At 39.7% G+C, this 9237-nt stretch overlaps 1 long non-coding RNA gene across 1 annotated transcript in view; it reads right to left on the bottom strand.

Moving 5' to 3' along the window:
• Positions 1–2937: 2937 nt before the first annotated feature.
• The window catches only part of LOC108447004, a 19440-nt gene continuing 13140 nt past the window's right edge, over positions 2938–9237 (bottom strand). The window contains exons 3-4 of the long non-coding RNA XR_001862361.1: positions 5537–5690; positions 2938–4970 (exon numbers count right to left, since the gene is read on the bottom strand). This is a non-coding gene — a long non-coding RNA (uncharacterized LOC108447004). The remainder of the gene's footprint in view (positions 4971–5536; positions 5691–9237) is intronic.

The raw sequence follows: 9237 nt of genomic DNA, 5'->3' as shown, positions 1-9237 counted from the left end.
TTTTCTGATAAAGTATTTGGGACCTGATGAGAAGAACTTTCAAGGAGAAGTGTTGGCACTGAGCAGTATTGCACCAAGTAGGTATTCTGTGGTAAATATGAAATCAATGGGGCAGTTACGTCTCATGAGGCTGGTGGGATTGACCAACTGTGAAAAGAGGAACTTTTTGCTTTCCTTTGCACCCACACACTTCCTCATCAGCACTGAACTTGGTAACATGGTCTGTAAAAGACCACTGTTTTCCCTACCCCTTGCTGATAACAGCATGTACTCCACACCCAGCACTGAGCTCTACAAACCCTATGAAGATGTGCTCTGCTCTAGGAATTTTCTTACCAAACCCCCTCTGCCTCACTGCTCCTTGGCAATGATTGTCTTTGCTCTGGGGACCTGATGTCTGTGCTGAAAAACTCAAGGAGGAACAGGAAGGAACCCAGATCTCCTGTTTTGATGAAAGGGAGAATATGTGGGAAGACTTAGAGATGATTGTGGTGTCTCTGTGGTGTGGAAAAGGGAGCCTGAAATAAGAAAGGCAAAACTAAATTTAAAAAAGCCCCATCAGTTATTCTGGAGATAACAGAAAGTACACACAATGATGGGAGCAGTTCAGATTTTCCCATCTAGACCATGCCCCTTGGCTTTCTTGTTCATCCATGCAAAATGCTGGCTACAAATGTGAAAGGGAAAGACTGATGGGCCTGTGGATGAAAAAAATATCTGTCAAGTTTACTTTGGTTTAGGTGAGCTAGTTAAGGGCTATACAGGCATCCTTCAGGGAAGAAAGAGGAAAAGGATCCAGTGGGATCTTCATACCACCTGGTGTTGAGAGAGCAGAACTGATCTGTGGGACAGTGTCTCTGCAAGGTGCCAGAAAGGCTCCCCAGGGAGACAGGGTGGGAGTGGAGGTGCAGGTTTCACAGGGCTAAGCACTGCACACTCAATGGAGCTTTCCTTTTGTGAGAGTTACTCGCAATTGCTGCTAGCGGATGTGTCCTGTTTGCAACTGGAAGTGCTCAGCTGGCTGAGCTCCTCTGCCCTGGTGAGACGGTGTTGTTCTGCAAGCAGGCACGATAAGGCCTGTGAATCACACCATCCCAAATGCTTGGCATCCGCATGAGTCATTGTTTTGCTGCCATGTTTTACAATTCCTTCCTGTTTTGCAGTATCTGGGGGTTTGTTGTCCTTGTGACCTGCCCACAGCACTTTGAAAACTGCCTGAGGTTCAAATGTAAGTGTTGGCTGGGCACAGTATTTTTTGTGTCCTAGGAAATCTGACAACTATAGTCTGTTTCAAAGAAGAATGAAATCAAGAAAAAATCCAAACTTTGAAATACCCTGAAGGAATAAACATTTTGCAAGCTCCTTTGATTGATTGGCTTTTTAATGAATCTTGAAGCCTTTTTGAGATTAAAATATTTTTATTCTGCTTTAAGCTGTTTTAAGTTTTCTAAACTTATCCTAAATAAGCATTGAAAACTGCTTGAACTGAAAAATCAGTCTCCTTTATTAAAATGTCACTAGAAAGTTTTGACACTACCAAAAGAAAACACTTGCAAAATCCTACCAATATGGGCCCTGTTTTGAAGTGTGACTTTGAAAAAAAACCCTTATTATTTCTGTCAAAAGGATCAATCAAAATATTTTGGGCTTTCTCCTTGTATATAGAGGTATACATGAAGAGATCTGCAAACACAAAAACTTGCCAGAAACAAAAGATGAAAATTCAGAAACATGCAAATTGAAAGTTATCATAGTTTTATACATTTTGAAGCAAGTATTGAAATGCTTTTCCCATTTCCATTCTGTTAAGCTTAAATCTAACACATTTGACACTTTGCCAGTTACTTAAGAAAAGGATAAATAAAATGGCTAGACTCTAAATCCTTCATAAGACAAATATTGGAGAGCTGCTGAACTGTGAGGAGATTGCATTGTGGATTTTGCAATCAGATCTAAATATTTAGATAAGTGCAACAGTGTATGTTAGCTCAGGGTGAGAAAGTAGGCAACAGAGACTAAATAGGAACCAGTGACAAGATATTTATGGGTGGTGTGTAAGCAAGTTCCTCCTGTAATGCCAGTAGCAAAACAGCCTAAGAAATGTATTGGGAAGTATTAAGTTGAAATGAAGCTTTCTTTTTTTCCCCCTTATTTAATATGCGCCACCAGTGCAACTATTTCTGCAGTGCTGTTACAGATTTTGGTAAAGTACAAAGGGTTCATGGCAGAGCCACAGGGATGAGTAATGAGTTCAAAAATACGTGCCACACTAGGCATCTCAAAATAGTTGGCTTACCAAAGAGGAAGTTAGGAGATGATCTGGTCCCAGAGTGTCAGGACTCACAGAGTGAGCACGTCTTTGTCTCTTAAGCCTGGCAGATGAAAATATCACAGGAACCAGAGAACAACAAGTGAAGATTGGAAATAAATTGGAGATTTTCAGCAGCAAGGCTAACTAACCATTGAAACAAAAATTTCAAAAAATGGGGCAGGTTTTTCAGCTGAAAGTTTTAATTTGGAATTTAGGTATTTAAAAGAGAAAAGTGCTTTTGTCAGACAAAAAATATTTCAGAGAAATTTGGTGATCTGTGTTATTTAAGAGGCTATCCAGATGCCAGGAGTGATTCCTTTTGGCCTTACACTGTAGAAATTCTTTGTTCTTGTTTACCATCATCTTAATTTGGCATTCTTTCCACCATGAAGGTGTGATGGATGGTGTTTGTGTTTCTTGGATTCTTACAGTGATATATTATGTTCCTTTAAAAAGTGAAGAGGTTGGCTTCGACCCTCTAGAAAGAAAAGGACCTTAGGCTACTGTTGCCTAGGGAGAGATCAGACATCCAAACATCAGAGGGTTGGAAATAAAGGGCAAATTTACTAGAGACTACTGGGAAAAGTCCACTGCTACTCAAAAAGTCAATGCATTGGCTGCAACCATCCATGGACATGAGGATCAGCCTGCAGAGATATAGTGGGCTGGGGAAGAAATTAGTATCAACCTTTCTATTTCCAGACTGTCTGAATCAGTTGCTGAGAGTTTTCCCAATTAAGAAAGTGAACTGTTCTGATTTATTTCCATTAAAACTAAGCTCTTCTCACTAAAATAGATTTTTGGTGGTTTTTTAAGGCCCTAATTTTGGATGAGGGTCTAGACACAGGGCCTTCAAGACTGACCAAATTAAGATACCCTTGCATCTTTTTGTTTATTTAATCCCCTCAATCCTTCCAGTAGTATTAAAAACTTTGACACTGTTTCTCTACTGTGTGGTGCCCATGTGATATTTTGGAAGATCGAGAAGGTTCAGACACAAGTCATGGTCATCTTCTTCCCCGTTACAGTTATTAGTGAGGATTATTTGTTGGCCATGTTTACAATGAAGTTTTGGTGGAGAGACTTTCCAGATTCCCTGGGTGACCTGAGACATCCAGAACTGTCTGATCTTCGTGTCCCTTAGTGCAGGTTCCCATAACTTGTCACTCCTACTGTTTTCCAAGCTTCCCTTTAATCCTCTCTCAAGCAGATTACTCTACATCTCTCTGTTTTTCTTTATCAGCTTTATTTTCTAGCTTTCTGATCATCCTCATTCTCTTTCTTCTCTTACGGATCTCCAGTTGTAATGTATATAATTGTATGTATATTTCACCCTTCTTAAGTCAGGATGCCTAAAACTGAGCACAAAAATTATTTGAAGATATATCAGTGGAGCACAAGCAATTTCTTCCTAGGTCTCAACTTAGCCACCTGATCACATGTGCCACTGGGACCTCTTTGGTTTCAAAACCACATCCCTGCAGATGCCCTTCTGCAGAGCTACAATTGCCCATCACTTCCTACCCTGCGTTTGTATTATTTGACTGCCATTTTTTGTCTAGAATTTTGCATTTTTCACCACTGAAAACTGAACCCAGTGTTTCCAGACCTCTTCTTTAATGTTCAAAAACTGCTCTAACCTTGCTTTCTAGCACATCTAACCTTGCAGCTCATCTAACACTGATGGTGTAATAAACATATTCAACTCTTCCATCATCCAAGTGGTTAACAAGAGCATTGGATACCTGCCTGGGGTGGACCCAAGGAAAACTTACTTGATACTTACATCATGTTTGACATTTTTGCCACCATTGCTTGTTACCTGCTTTCCACACGTCAAGAATAATGGGTGAATTGGGTGGATAAAGATGGTTATAATCCTCCTGAAGTGTAAGACCTCCTGCTTCTTGTCCTCGTTGTACCCTTGCAATCCTCATATTCTATTTCCACAGTTTTCCTGTCAGTCACACAGAGGTTGCCAACGAATACATATCATCCTACTGCACAAATCACCAGCCCCTGTTGCTTGGGTTCCCAAATGCTCTATTCCTATTATGTAATTCTATCAATATGAGAGGTGCAATCTGGTTGCTCTAGCACCTACCTCTGTCCTCATTAATGGAGCTGCAGTCAGTAAGGAGCTGGTACCTGGGATCTGGGGACCATAGCATACACAAATTAACTTCAAATTACTGGAAGCTCTGCACTTTCAACTGAGGAGGCTGAAATTCAGGTAGCAAAACTTGAGGTGCTCTGTAAGTACATTGGTCTTGCTTTGCACTTCTGAGATCAACTCAGCAGCTCAAAGTTTTCCGTGGCTCATTCACACTTTTCCTTCACGGCAGGCATTTGCTCTCACAGAGGACATCAACTAGTTTATGAATTTGAGAATGCAGGTCTTTCACTGGCCCCTGGTGTTCGTCAGAATCTGAAGTTGATTGCTTTGCAAATCATTCACACTTACCTGCTCTGTTTTCTTTTGCATCGAAGTCCAAGCCATGGTCTGAGAAATTACGTAACTTCAGCTAAACAGGATATTTAGGAGTATTCAGCCTTTGCTTTGAGAAACATATGGCTGAATAGGCTTCATTATTTCCCCTGCAGGGTTAGCTAGGTGTTAAACAGCAGGTGAATGCCTTGGCATGTCTCCAGAGAAGCTCTGTGAAAAGGCCAGATAGCTTTACTGACAGCAGCAGCATCAGACTGCACTTTCAACCTGTGTATATTTAGCCTCCCCTTTCAGACCCCTTTCCTTTGAAGTTTTCCTATAAGGACTCCTATACTCTACAGAGGATTGGGCCGAATATTTCTCCTTTGGAGGAGAGGTGCTGCCTCAGCTGAAGGATTTATCTTTAGAGTTCCAAGAAAAGAGAACTTCACTTTAATATTCAATATACTGTTGATGTTAGACCAAGAGCTTGATCAGTAAGGAGCTTATTGAGATAAAAGTAAAATATTTTAAGATATAATTCATTACAGGTCCCATCCAAAGAACTCTTGAGATTTCAGCCCAATCACCTTTTCTGCTGATCATCAGTAAAGAGAGATATTATATCCTTGCATTAAAAAGTCAATATTGCACCTTTCTGTGCAAACAACAGCTTCACAAGTATTTTTGCTTTAGCTGTGATTGTCAAAAAGGAAGTGTCAAACAGGATGCAATCAGACAGTTCATAAAATGGACAAGATTGTCTCACCGGAACAGTTACAGTGAGGTGAACTTACCATTGTTGCTAAAACTTTGTCCAAATATATTCATGTATGCTTAGTCTGGGGCTTTGGCAGGAAGCTTTAATGCAGAAACAGCGTGCCCTTCCGTCCTCCATGTGTTTGAAAGCTCTTTTGGTGTGAGTCATCGGAATCCTGTGGTTTGTGTATCCTGAGAGGAGAAGAGTTCTCTGTGATTATCAGACACTATGAAAAAGTAGCAGTTTGGAAATAAAATGATAAGGAAGTTCGTTATTTCATAGGAAATGTCTACTAATGGCTTTTTTTCCTAATTTCTCCTCTTGGCTTAATGTTGTGTGTGGAGATCTTGTGAGTGTGATCTCTAGTTTGGCTTCAGAGACATGTATCACTTTTCAGAAATGCTACTGATTGATAAATGGGGGCTCTGCTTATGAGCTGAAGAAATTAAGATTTAGAAAATTACACTCCTTGAAACAAGGGAATCATCCTGGGTGTTGGTCTAATTCCTGAAGCAATGTGCAGATGTGTGCACTCTTCAGTAGCTGTCAAGGTGCATCTTATCTCCAGTATCTGATGGGAAAGGTGTCCATTGTTATGACCTTCTGTTAGTGCCCCAGTGACACACAATGGACTAAACCAAATATGTTTCCCCAAAGTGATGTGGATATCTTGTTATGCTTTCTCAAGATGGTTCTCAGCAATTTTGTTTGTCTTTATACTCTGCTAAAATCAGGATCCTGTCATTGTGTTGTATTGCTATGACAGAAAACATTAACAAAGTGTTCAAATGGGATGAAGAACTAAAAATTTAGGTCTTTTTCAATCTCCTGTTACATCCAGAGTGAAGTTACCACTCTGTGGGATCTCCAAATTTTTACTAAACTATTTTGCAAAAGAGCATTAAGAGAATGCTCTTACTGACATATTTGGGATGTATTTGCCTGAGGGGCTCATTGAAGCAACAGAAGTACCCTTGAGAAAACTCTTCTTTTCCTGGAAGAGGAAAAAAAGAGGCATAAAATAATCCCATAGAACTAATCATTGCTGACTAGTTCAGCAAGCTTCTGAAGCTGAACAACATGTAGGAGAACTGTGGTATGTGAGTTTACTTAGAAAAATAAAGGTCTCATAACCTTTCCAAAGATCTTTAATCCCACAGGAGGCCTTCTAATAATAATTTAGAGAAAATCCAAATTCTAGGAAGTGTCTGGAACACATGGAAGATGTATAATATTTGAAGAATGATTTACAGAGTCTGTAGGCTGAACTTGAACTGATGTCCTTAGCATTCTTTTCTGTATTTAAAAGGATCATTTATGAATAGCAGTTGAGTTGCTGTTTCACTGAAGAATGTGTGCATGCCACCTCTCATCTCCTACCCAGGCACACAGGCTCACGAGCATCAACAATAACTCTGTGAATAAGCTGATGACCACAGCAGTGTTGCAGTGGTTGTGGACTGCACCTATACAGGTGACAAAAGCAACCAAGCCCATGGCATTTAAATGGCCACTATAATATATTATTTAAGTAGGAGTCTCTTACTGTATGAATAAGATCAATAGTCTGCCCAGTGTAGTAAAGTGTGTTGTAGTTTGAAGTTGTAACTGCTTTTCTTTGTGTTTTGTGCCTTCGAAGAAGCTTATTCTCCACATGACCTTTATCTTGACAGCCACTTTATCAATAGCAATAAGAATGCACATCACTTCTAGAAAATATGATTAGAGATTCAGGGTTATAAAGGACTGCCAAGTCTTTTTATGGCTACAGGACATCAGTGAGGTCAGTCTCGAGTAATATAATTTATGTGAACATCTGGGTGACATCCAAAGTCTTTGGTTAAATAGAATTACATGAAGAAGAGAGTTGCAGCCAGTAAAATACTGGTAATAACAAAGTTAGATACAGTTGGTGAAATTCTTCTCAGATGAGGTAAAAACGACAGACTACCCTTTAATTTTCATTTGGGCTGTGTTTAATTCTGAACCCAGCAATTTAGGGAAGCAAAACTTAAAATACGGGTGATCTGGAAAAAGGCAAAAATTTGTATGAAGTGTTACCCAGGAGAATGCAAATGAACTCTGTTTAACCCAGGATCTTGTGTAACTGGGATTCCATTACAGGGGACTGAACAGTTATTTACAGGATATTGATGCATTCTTAAATTTGATAGGGGCTCTCCGTAAAACTCCCAAGACCTACACAGAAAACTGGTCACGTGCTCTATTAGTCTTCTTCATTAACATTCGAAAATGTAACTCAACACCTGATTTCCCACACAGAGACTGGTATACTCAAAATGTATGTCAACATTTGCAGTGGCTTAGCTGTTAATTTTTCTTCCAAACATATAAGACTCACTTTTGCAATCTTATAAACTATTTGGAAATATTTCTTCCAAACATATAAGACTCACTTTTGCAATCTTATAAACTATTTGGAAATATTGTGCCAAGGTTAATCACCTGCATCACATATACTGGTGAGGAATTTGGTATGAAGTGATTTGCAAGCTGTTGTAGATTTTAGAGAAGTTTGAAGTTATAAGCTAAATAGCAGCCCTAGAAAATAAAGGTCTTGGATATGGATATAAACAACTGTGTCTGATCTTGTCATATCTTATTGCTATGCAATTAATTCTGAATCACAAACCGAGTCCCTTCCTATTTTGCATAAAGTATTCTCTTACATTCCCTTTCCAGTATTGAGTGAAGTCAGGAGAGAAGCATAACTGGTGTTTTCATCACTACATGGAACTTGTTTCATTGTAGGAAATTAAATACCAGAATGCCTCAGAAGAATTAGAAAACCTGTTTGTGTGCTGATTTGAGTCTGCATGTATGTTTGATTTAGGTTCAATAAATATTGCAATAAGTCATGGTGTTTTATCAAAACTGGCCTTGGTGTTGACAGTTTCAAAGATTAGTGAGAACTACTCAACCTCTGGACCCCCCAAACAGCTGACGTATGTTGGTGGGGTCCTTTTTTCCACACCTCTACCAGACTGACATTTTTATGACTCCTTATTCCACTCAGAAATAATATTCATGGAGGATATACTTCCATTCTGTAGGTTTTCTCCTAGCAGAAAACTTTAAAACACAAGTTACAGACATCAGGTGTATTGCTGAAATTAGGCAAATGAGATTTGACTCCAAGGTTTCTCCTTCCTTACAAGCAAGATAACTTAAAACACAAAAGGTGTTTGTAGTGGATGGCACGATTACACAAGCCTTCTGTTGCTATTAAAGTGGTGCAACTCACCATTTAGGGTTTTATTGGTAGCAATTGAAAGTTTGTACCAATTGACATCTGATGCAGAGCTTCTGGAGATACCCTGTGTTTAGAAGGAGTTTAGAAGGACAATACACTACATTTTACGGTAGTTATAATATACTCACTTTTATGTACACCATACTATGTCCCATTTTGTCATGGTTTAGCATAGTTTGGGTTTTTAGTTAAGGAGGGCTCGCTCCATCAGCCACGGAAGCGATTCTTTTGCAAAGAGGTGCTTACAGCTTCCTCCAGACCCAATAGAACCAATCAACTGGCCAGTTTGAATATTGGCAACTTTGTTAAGCCACTTGAGAAGCTTGACACACCTCTGTGATCCACATTTAAGAACGAACAAAGCCCGGGAAAGCTCTCTTGCTTCTGGCTTTCGGACAGGTAACTGGTGGGCCCTGCTCGGTGCGGCTTGGCTTGGCTGCAATCTCAGCCGCTTCTGCTCGCTG

This window comes from Corvus brachyrhynchos, unplaced genomic scaffold (assembly GCF_000691975.1).
Source record: "Corvus brachyrhynchos isolate BGI_N302 unplaced genomic scaffold, ASM69197v1 scaffold22, whole genome shotgun sequence".
NCBI lineage: Eukaryota > Metazoa > Chordata > Aves > Passeriformes > Corvidae > Corvus > Corvus brachyrhynchos.
Note: the sequence above shows the minus strand (reverse complement) of the source record. Positions and strands in the feature narration are given on the sequence as shown.